General features: G+C 40.2%; 1 pseudogene; it reads right to left on the bottom strand.

The window, feature by feature from the left end:
* Positions 1-682: 682 nt before the first annotated feature.
* Positions 683-1,670, bottom strand: LOC116829234 (olfactory receptor 5J3-like; annotated as a pseudogene).
* Positions 1,671-8,732: the final 7,062 nt, after the last annotated feature.

The following is an 8,732-nucleotide window of genomic DNA, read 5'->3' as shown; positions in this document are numbered from 1 at the left end:
CAGGATACATACCTTATGGTTTCAGTTGTGTCTTTACTCATCTAAGCAATGCCTCCTCATCTACACTGCTATTTATACTGGTGTTAGGAGGCATGCCAGGTGAGGGGCTTTACATACCACCCCAAGGAGTGTGCAGTGTAGACATAGCCTTAGGGAGCAGCCTGCTTTGTCTCTCTCTGTTTCAATGTCCTTGTATGTTATTGTTCTGAATTCTAAAGAAATAAAAGTGTTATGTTGCAACCTTCCAAAAGTGTATTTTAGTCTTACATCTAACGTCTCTATTTGTATGCTGTGAACATAACTCTGATTCCACCCAGCAGGGGTCAGGAGTATTGGTACACCATCCAGTTAACCATAAGAGTGGGCTGAACACTTTGGAAGTTACTTGAAAGGTGTTTTATTTATTTAGAATAAAAATGGAGCAGACTGATTCAATGCTATTCTACTCAGGATCTGATAGCACAGAACTTTTAAGTGATATAATTGGCTTTAGTGAATTTATATCATGCAATGAACATTGTGTGGTTTTGATAAACACCTTACACATCTGTCACCTGGAAGAGCCTTTACACTGTTTCTGGCGATGCTGCTGTCACGGAGTTCTTGATTCCATCCCATCATAGACCCCTTTCTCCTACCACCCTTTCCCATTAGTTACTCTAAAGGATGTTATGCTAGATTTTCACTGAGTAACAATCACTTTTCTACTTAGCAGTTTCCTTACAGCACATTTCACATCCCTGTTTCTCAGACTGTAGATCAGGGGGTTCAACATGGGGATCACTATCGTATAGAACACAGAGGCTATTTGATCTGTGTCCAGTGAGTAGCTGGTGCTGGGTCGCAAATACATGAAAAAAATGGTCCCATGGAATATAGTAACAGCTGTCAGGTGGGAGGTGCAGGTGGAGAATGCTTTATGCCTGCCTTGGACAGAACGGATCCTCAGCACTGCAATTACAATAAGAATGTATGAGATGATGATGATCAGAAATGTGCTCATTTCAAACAAACTGCCACAGGTAAAGAGTAGCCTCTTGTTGACAGAGACATCACTGCAGGAGAGTTTCAGGAGAGAGGTGAGATCGCAGTAAAAGTTATTGATGACATTGGAATCACAAAAGGACAACCTCTGCAAACTGCTTGTGTTTATCAAAGAGTTAATCAAGCCTGAGAAATACGACCCAACCACCAGCGTTATGCAGACTCTCTTGGTCATGGTGACCATGTAGAGCAGTGGGTTACAGATGGCCACATAACGATCATACGCCATCACAGCCAGGAGGAAGATCTCAGTGGTGACAAACAGAACAAAGAAGCCGTATTGCATAATGCACCTGCTATAAGAAATGGCTTTGCTCTCCACTAAGAAATTGGCCAGCATATTGGGAGCAATGGTGGAGGAATAGCAGACATCTAAGAAAGACAAGTTGCTGAGGAAGAAGTACATGGGGGCGTGGAGTTGAGGGGTCGATCTGAATTACCAAGATCATCCCTATATTCCCCATCAGGGTGATGAGATAGATGAGAAAAAACGTGACGAAGAGCGGGACCTGCAGCTCCAGACGATCTGTTAAGCCAATGAGAATGAACTTGGTCACTGTGGTGTGATTGTCTCCAGTCATTTGTGTTAACTTCCTTGTTATCTGCAGGGAAAAATAATTAATCATGATGCTTATAGCAACTGATTTACATTTATTCAGCACTCTGGGCTTTTGAGTGCCCCATCTCCCTGTGAATCCTGGCAATAGCTGCAAGTTCTTCATAGAGTACGTAGTAGACAAAACACTCTGGAATGCATAGCAACATATGACCTTAATGTCTGTAACTCACTGGTTAGCATGCATTATGTGTGTCCCATTCACTGCCTGATGTACAGAGGACATGCTTCTGTTATAGCCCATTGCTTCAATGGCTGGCGCTTTAGCCAAGCTGTAGACACTCCTGCTTGCATTCTAGAGAGTCCCAGTTCAGTTCCTCTTGTTGGTTAACACAGTAACTGTCACTCATATGCATTACTGTAGCATCATCAATTGTATGATCACGTTGCATACCTGAGTATATTCTTATAAATAAATCTAAATCCTTCAATCGACAAGTTGTTTGAACCCATTGTGATTGCACAGTAGTTAATGCACTTACTCTCAAAATAACCCAGTGGTAGAGGGTGCAGAATTTGGCTTAGTGTCTCTTAAAACCAGTCACATGAAAATTATACTAAAATTCATACATAGACAACATTGAGCACGTGAAATATAACACCACCGAGTGCTAATGAAAATGAGCTTGCATGTACGGTGATTTAGAAATAAATTACTATGTGAATTGTTTCAAAGACTATGACATTATCAATAGTGTTTTGTTAATACACTTTACTGTGAAGGGGGCATTTTCAGTTAAGTAAAATAAAAGGGAAAAAGATCTAAAAAGTTCTTTTCAGAAACCACCCACTGCCCCAGATCCATCCAAGACTTTGACAAATTTCCATTGGAATAAGGAGGACCTGGGTTGGGTTATTTAGGGAGAAATAAATAATTTGACACTGTGTTAAATTTTTAAAGGACATATTTTTTAAATTAATTTTAACTCAGAAATTTATTAATAGATGCACTAGCAAATTCTCAGAAAACTCATTCGTCAGTTAGAGCGTAGTGCTGTAACTATGAGGAGGATGTGGCTTAAATATGTCCAGAGGCAACAGCTGGACACAGACAGATTAATAAGAGAGTACAAGGAAATAAGGAGTTAATATGGTCCACATGAAAGGCAGTGACCTCTGCACACCACAGTGAATTTCTGCTTAAGAGGAAGCAAACTCAGCCTTATCTGTGGCACTACCACAGTGCTATCCAGTACATACATTATACTTAGAGCCACATGGACCTTTTTTCAGTGTTGCAGAAAAGTGAGTTTGTCATTAAGTTCTGCTTTACTGGTTAGAAATATATTGATAATTTTCATCTCATTTGCATATATGTCTATATTTTGCACTTAATCCTGATCTGACTAAAGACAAGTGGTAAAACTTCAATTGACTTCAAACTACCTGAACTCTAATAATGCATATGCAGAAGGGGAAAGAATTAAAAATGGCATCTGTACCTTTAACTTTGGGGTTTACTAACTCTTCTGTAAAACTGTTTGTCATCTATGTAGCCCTTTGTTTTGTTTAGGACCAGAATGTGATATGTTGGAACCCATGCTGAGTGGAGGTGGTTGAATTTATTTTAACCAAATCTTATTTTTATGAAAAATGCATTTTTGCAGAAAATATTCAGTGTAGTCTAGTCTAACTTCCTCTGATGTATCAGGGGGAAAAAAGGGGAAACAAACCCCAAATATTTGGAGTGGGATATTTTCAATGTGTGATGAAATCTGGAACCTAAGACCCTACAGATTTTAATAACATTTTTTCAAATGCAAAATATGTACATAGAGAGGAGGGGCTCTGCTGTTTTATTTTTGTGGGGATTTTTTGTAAAATCTGTGATGGTGATGGGGAAGCTACATGAAATTTCCCACAAAATTTAAAATTTAATTATCATTAAAAATTATATAAATTAATTATAATTTAAAATCTTCAATCAGCTCTAAGGCTGCATAATATTCTACACCATGATTAACCAATGTAAATGAATGGTGCAATCTGAGGATTAAGTTACTTCCCAACAATCAGAATCTTGGTCATCATGAATAATTTCTACATAGTTTGCTTCCTATTATTTCAGCTTTCCGGCCTGCTAGCTGCATTTCACTTTGACTAACCAATAAATAAGATAAAATAGAGTTACATTAAAAAGAAGATGCTCCTAACTCAGGAAAATACAATGTTTTACTCCATTATTTATCCCCGCTTAGTTCAAATACAGCCCCGTGGAACCTAATTGCTGATGAAAGCTGGCATTTACTGAAAGGCTTCAAAGGATTTACATCAGTAAAAGGACAGATTTTTAAGATGAAGTGTTTATTGCTAGTTTATAAAGCCAAGACAGATTCCCTGGAGTTTTCAGATCTCTTGATGACAGAATCGCACAATTAAGTGACTAAGACTCATGTTGCAGGCAGAGATTTTGAATACAGAATAACTGCCCTCCGATATATTGTTCTATTGGGAATGGGGGTGCGAGGAGAGATTTTCACTCATATGCCCACTATTTCTATTCCAGGTTTTGTTTTTTTTCACAAGGATAATTGATCTTCCACATTTGGGTGGAAGGAAGCTCAAAATAACCCCCCAATTTCTGATTCTATTCTCTTTAGACTTACATCACCATAATATCTGAGCATCTTCCTGCCGTGTATTGAGTGACATGATTATTTGTTCTCACTTCTTCTCCCCATTATTCCTGGGGGAATTCTGCCCCATTGCATAATGCAGAATTCACACCACATTCATATGCTGTGCAGAATTTCCTGGATTGTCTGTGCACTGCTGTATTGCTCTCCCAGCAGATATCGGGGTGATTGAAGTTCCCCATGAGAACCAGGGCCTGTGATCTAGTAACTTCAATTACTAATCTAGTAACTTCTAGTCCAGCCAGTCACACGACTTGAATCAGTTTCACTACTGGCCCTGTCATAAACAGATAGCTAAGGGTTAATATCTCACTGTGTATCTGGCTGTAGAGTTTTACTGTGTATTTGGCTTAAAAGTATTTTAAATTGTATTTCTGCTGGAGAAAGCTTTTCTTTCTATTGTCTATAAGCTGAAAAACCCCTGTAATATTACATCTTGGAATTACAGAGATTTCTTATTTTTTTCTTTCTTTTATTAAAAACTTTGCTTTTTAAGACCTGATTGATTTTTTCCCTAGTTGAGGCTCAAGGGAATTGAGTCTGTACTCACCAGGGAATTTGTGGGAGGAAGGAGAAAGGGAGGAAATCCCTTTGTCTAGATTCACGGAGCTTGAAACTGTATTGCCTCTGGGTGAGGAAGGAAAAGCCTCTGGTTTAAGATTCAAGGAGTTTGTGGATCACAGTATCTTCCAGTGTAACCAGGGGGGCGAAAGCCTGGATAGGCACTAGCGAGGGAAAGAGTTTACTTTCCTTGTGTTAAGATCCAGGGGGTCTGGATCTTGGGGGTCCCCAGGGAAGGTTTTGGGGAGACCAGAGTTTATCAGGCACTCAGAGTCCTGATTGGTGGCAGCGTATCAGATCTTAGCTGGCAATTAAGCTTAGAGGATTTCATGCTAGTATCTCATTTTTTGGACTTTAAGGTTCAGATTTGGGAAAGAATACTATGACAGGCCCAAAGGTCAATAACTCAAAGTTTGGGTATTCAGATCAGATCAAATCCTTTTTGGTCCATTATGGAGATACTGTGGTTTGGCTATAATTATAAAGCAATCTGGAGGAGAATATAGTAACAAGCAAGGGAAAACAAACATACATCCTTGCATCCTAGCTTTATAGTATGCTGAAGAGCCTGGACGAGGATAGAAAACTCTGGATATTTGATGAATTCTATAATTCTTCGACAAGGCACTGAAGTCTTATTCCACTGCCACTAACTGAGACTGACAGATGGAACTGGGTTTTAGAGAAAATTGTGAAAAACAAAATATTTAAATTCAGAGAGGTAAATGGTAAAGAGGATGTAATGCAACATGGGTTCACTACAAGTAGATCATACCAGACTTACTGCATTTCCTTCTCTTGGAATATAACTGATATTTTTAGATAAAAGGAGTTCAGTAAATCTAATATATTTGGACTTTAGTAAAGCATTTGACATGGTACCACATGGGAAATTATTAGTTAAACTAGAGAACAGAACAGACCTTGTAAGATGGAAAAGGAATTGACTAAATGGGAGAAAGACATAGGTTGTGCTGAAAGATGAATGATCAGACTGGAGAGAGCTTACTAGTGGAGTTCCTCAAGGGGTGGTCTTGGGACCAGTCTTGTTCAATATTTTTATTAATGACTTTGGAAAAAAAAGTAGATATGTGCTAATGAAATTTGCTGATGATACAAAGTTGGGAGGCATCACCAATACAGAGGAGGATCAGAATATTATACTGAAAGATTTGAATTGACCTTGAAGACAGGATTGACAGTCATAGGATGAAACTGAATAGTACAAAGTGAAAGATCTAAGGATCTAATAATAGGAACTTCTCCAAGTTGTAGATCACAAGCTGGAAGCAATAGAGGAGGAGAGAGACCGGGCTGTGGGGCTGATCACAGGGTGACCGGGAACCACTACTGTAAGGAGACTGTGAAAAGGCAAATGTGACGTTGGGATGTATTCGGCTAGGCCAGTGATTCTCAATTTGTGGCCCAATCAGCATATGGCTGCAGCCCATGTGACATCCTCGGGGCCATACAGGTAGTACATACATTGTCTGGATGCGGCCCAAATGTCACACAGAGAGCTGCATATGTGGCCCACCATGGTAAATAGATTGAGAACCACGGGGACAGGTATTCTCAGTAGAGAGAGAGAAGTATTAATGCTATTGTAAGGCACTGGTAAGATGTCATTTGGAATACTGTGCACAATTCTGATCACCCATGTTCAAGAAAGATTAATTTAAACCAGAACAGGTACAGAGAGCTTCATGAGAGGAGACTGGAAGAACTTGGCTTTTTTAGTCTCATAAAAAGAAGTTTGAGAGGGGCTAACATCAGACACTATAACTACATTAAGCAGCTAAATACCAGGGAGAGTGATGAGCTATTTAAACTACTGGATGATGTTGGATATAAACTGGACATGAACAAATTCAGGCTGGAAATTATAAGAATCTTTCTAACCACCACAAGGGGGAGGTTGTGGAACAGCCTCCTAATAGGAGTTGTGGGGGCAAGCCACTTAATTAGCTTTAATAGAGAGCGGGATGAATTATGAGTCTGATTGTATGATGGAGTTGCCTGTTGGGGTTGCTTGTGATGGTGGGGGCAGGGCTCGACAGCCCTGGGGTTCACTTGTGGTTTATGTCTTATGTTCCTATCGCAAAAGCTTCAGGCTTTCAGCTGGTCATTAGCAGAGGTTAGGAAGGGATATTTTTTCATCATTATATTCTGGGAGGGTTTTTTTTGTTGTTGTTGTTAAATATCTTCCTCTGAAGCATCAGGGATGGCCAAGGTTGGAGCTGATACCCTGAATGGAGAGGGCTGGTTCGCTGAGGTGGCACCAAGCATTTCCTTTCCCATGCTTGACAGTCTGATTGGTTCTTGCTCACATGCTCAGGGTCCAATTGATCTCCACATATGGGGTTGAGAAGGAATTTTCCCCCAGGTCAGATTGGCAGTGACCTGGAGGGTGGGGTTCAACTTCCTCAGCAGCATCCTATTGTGAGTCACTTGCCAGGATTATCTGTGTATATCTCACTCACTTATTTCCCTGCCATTACAGAAGCCTCAAGCACTGTGGTGCACCTCGGTCTTTGCTGTCCTCTGCCTGTGGCACATAACAGACTAGTCTTCTCTGGGTCTCATTTAGTTTGGTTTAATTTCTGTTGCTGGGTCCACTGTGCAGCTGTTGGGTGGTGTTGGTGGAGGTCAGTATGCATAGTATGTTCTCTGTGACCATAGAATCACAGGAATCAAGTCCAGTCCCCTGCACTCGTTGCAGCACCATCTAGAACATCCCTGACAGGTGTTTGTCTAACCTGCACTTAAAAATCTCCAATGATAGAGATTTCACAAGCTCCCCAGGCAATTTATTCCAGGCCGACAATTAAGAAGTTATTTCTAACGTCAACTTAACTTCCCTTGCTGCAATTTAAGCCCATTGCTTCTTATCCTATCATCAGAGGTTAAGGAGAATAATTTTTCTCCCTCCTCCTAGACATACCCACAGCCTAAAGAAATAGCACCCTATTCCCATATGCTACAATAAGAGGAGGACATGATGGATTAGTTAACATATTCGCATCACACTTATGTTTATTATTATTTATTATTATTATTATTATTATTTTCAGAGCAGCCAGCAATGTGCAAGGTGTTTCAAAACTAAATCAGACTCACATGTTCCCTACCCCAAGGGGCATACAATCTCAGTATTAGACAAGAACCGATAAAGGCATGCAACAGACAGATAAGAATCATAGGCTTTACATCAATATTTTCCAGATTAACTAGTGAATAAATGGCAAAAAAAACAACCCTACATTAGCACAGAGTTATGGTTGCCCCATGATGGCTCATGCCATTCCAGAATGTTTAGTTCAGCAAAACTCAAACTTGTGAAAACCAGGAAATATAAAGTTCAGGGAAATGCCCACACAACCGTAACTGTGCCCACTGGAGCTGATAATAACCACGGGGAATTATCTGCTTGCGCTCCAGCTGCATTCACTGTACTGTACAGAGATGTACTGAATGGCAGAGGAATAAGTTGGAGCTGTGATTGAGATATGAGTAGACATGGATCTCAGTCCCCTAGTGTGTGTGATTGAAGTAAAGGAGTCATATCAATCAGTAGTTCTCAACCAGGGGTACGCGCAGCCCTGGGGGTACGCAGAAGTCTTCCAGGGGGTACATCAACTCATCTAGATATTTGCCTAGTTTTCCAACAGACTACATGAGAAGTGCTAGCAAAGTTAGTACAAACTAAAAATTATATACAGACAATGGCTTCTTTATGTCTGTTACAGCTATCCCCCTATTCCATTTTGTTTCTTACAGCTGTCCCCATACTCCATTTTGTTTTTGTTCTCCTGTGGCCTCCCCTCCCTGGCTGTTAAGTTGTTTACCAGGGCCACTGCCCTTCTCAAAGGGAG

The sequence above is a fragment of the Chelonoidis abingdonii genome, chromosome 4, assembly GCF_003597395.2.
Source record: "Chelonoidis abingdonii isolate Lonesome George chromosome 4, CheloAbing_2.0, whole genome shotgun sequence".
Taxonomy (NCBI): domain Eukaryota; kingdom Metazoa; phylum Chordata; order Testudines; family Testudinidae; genus Chelonoidis; species Chelonoidis abingdonii.
This window is presented reverse-complemented; position numbering and strand designations above follow the sequence as displayed.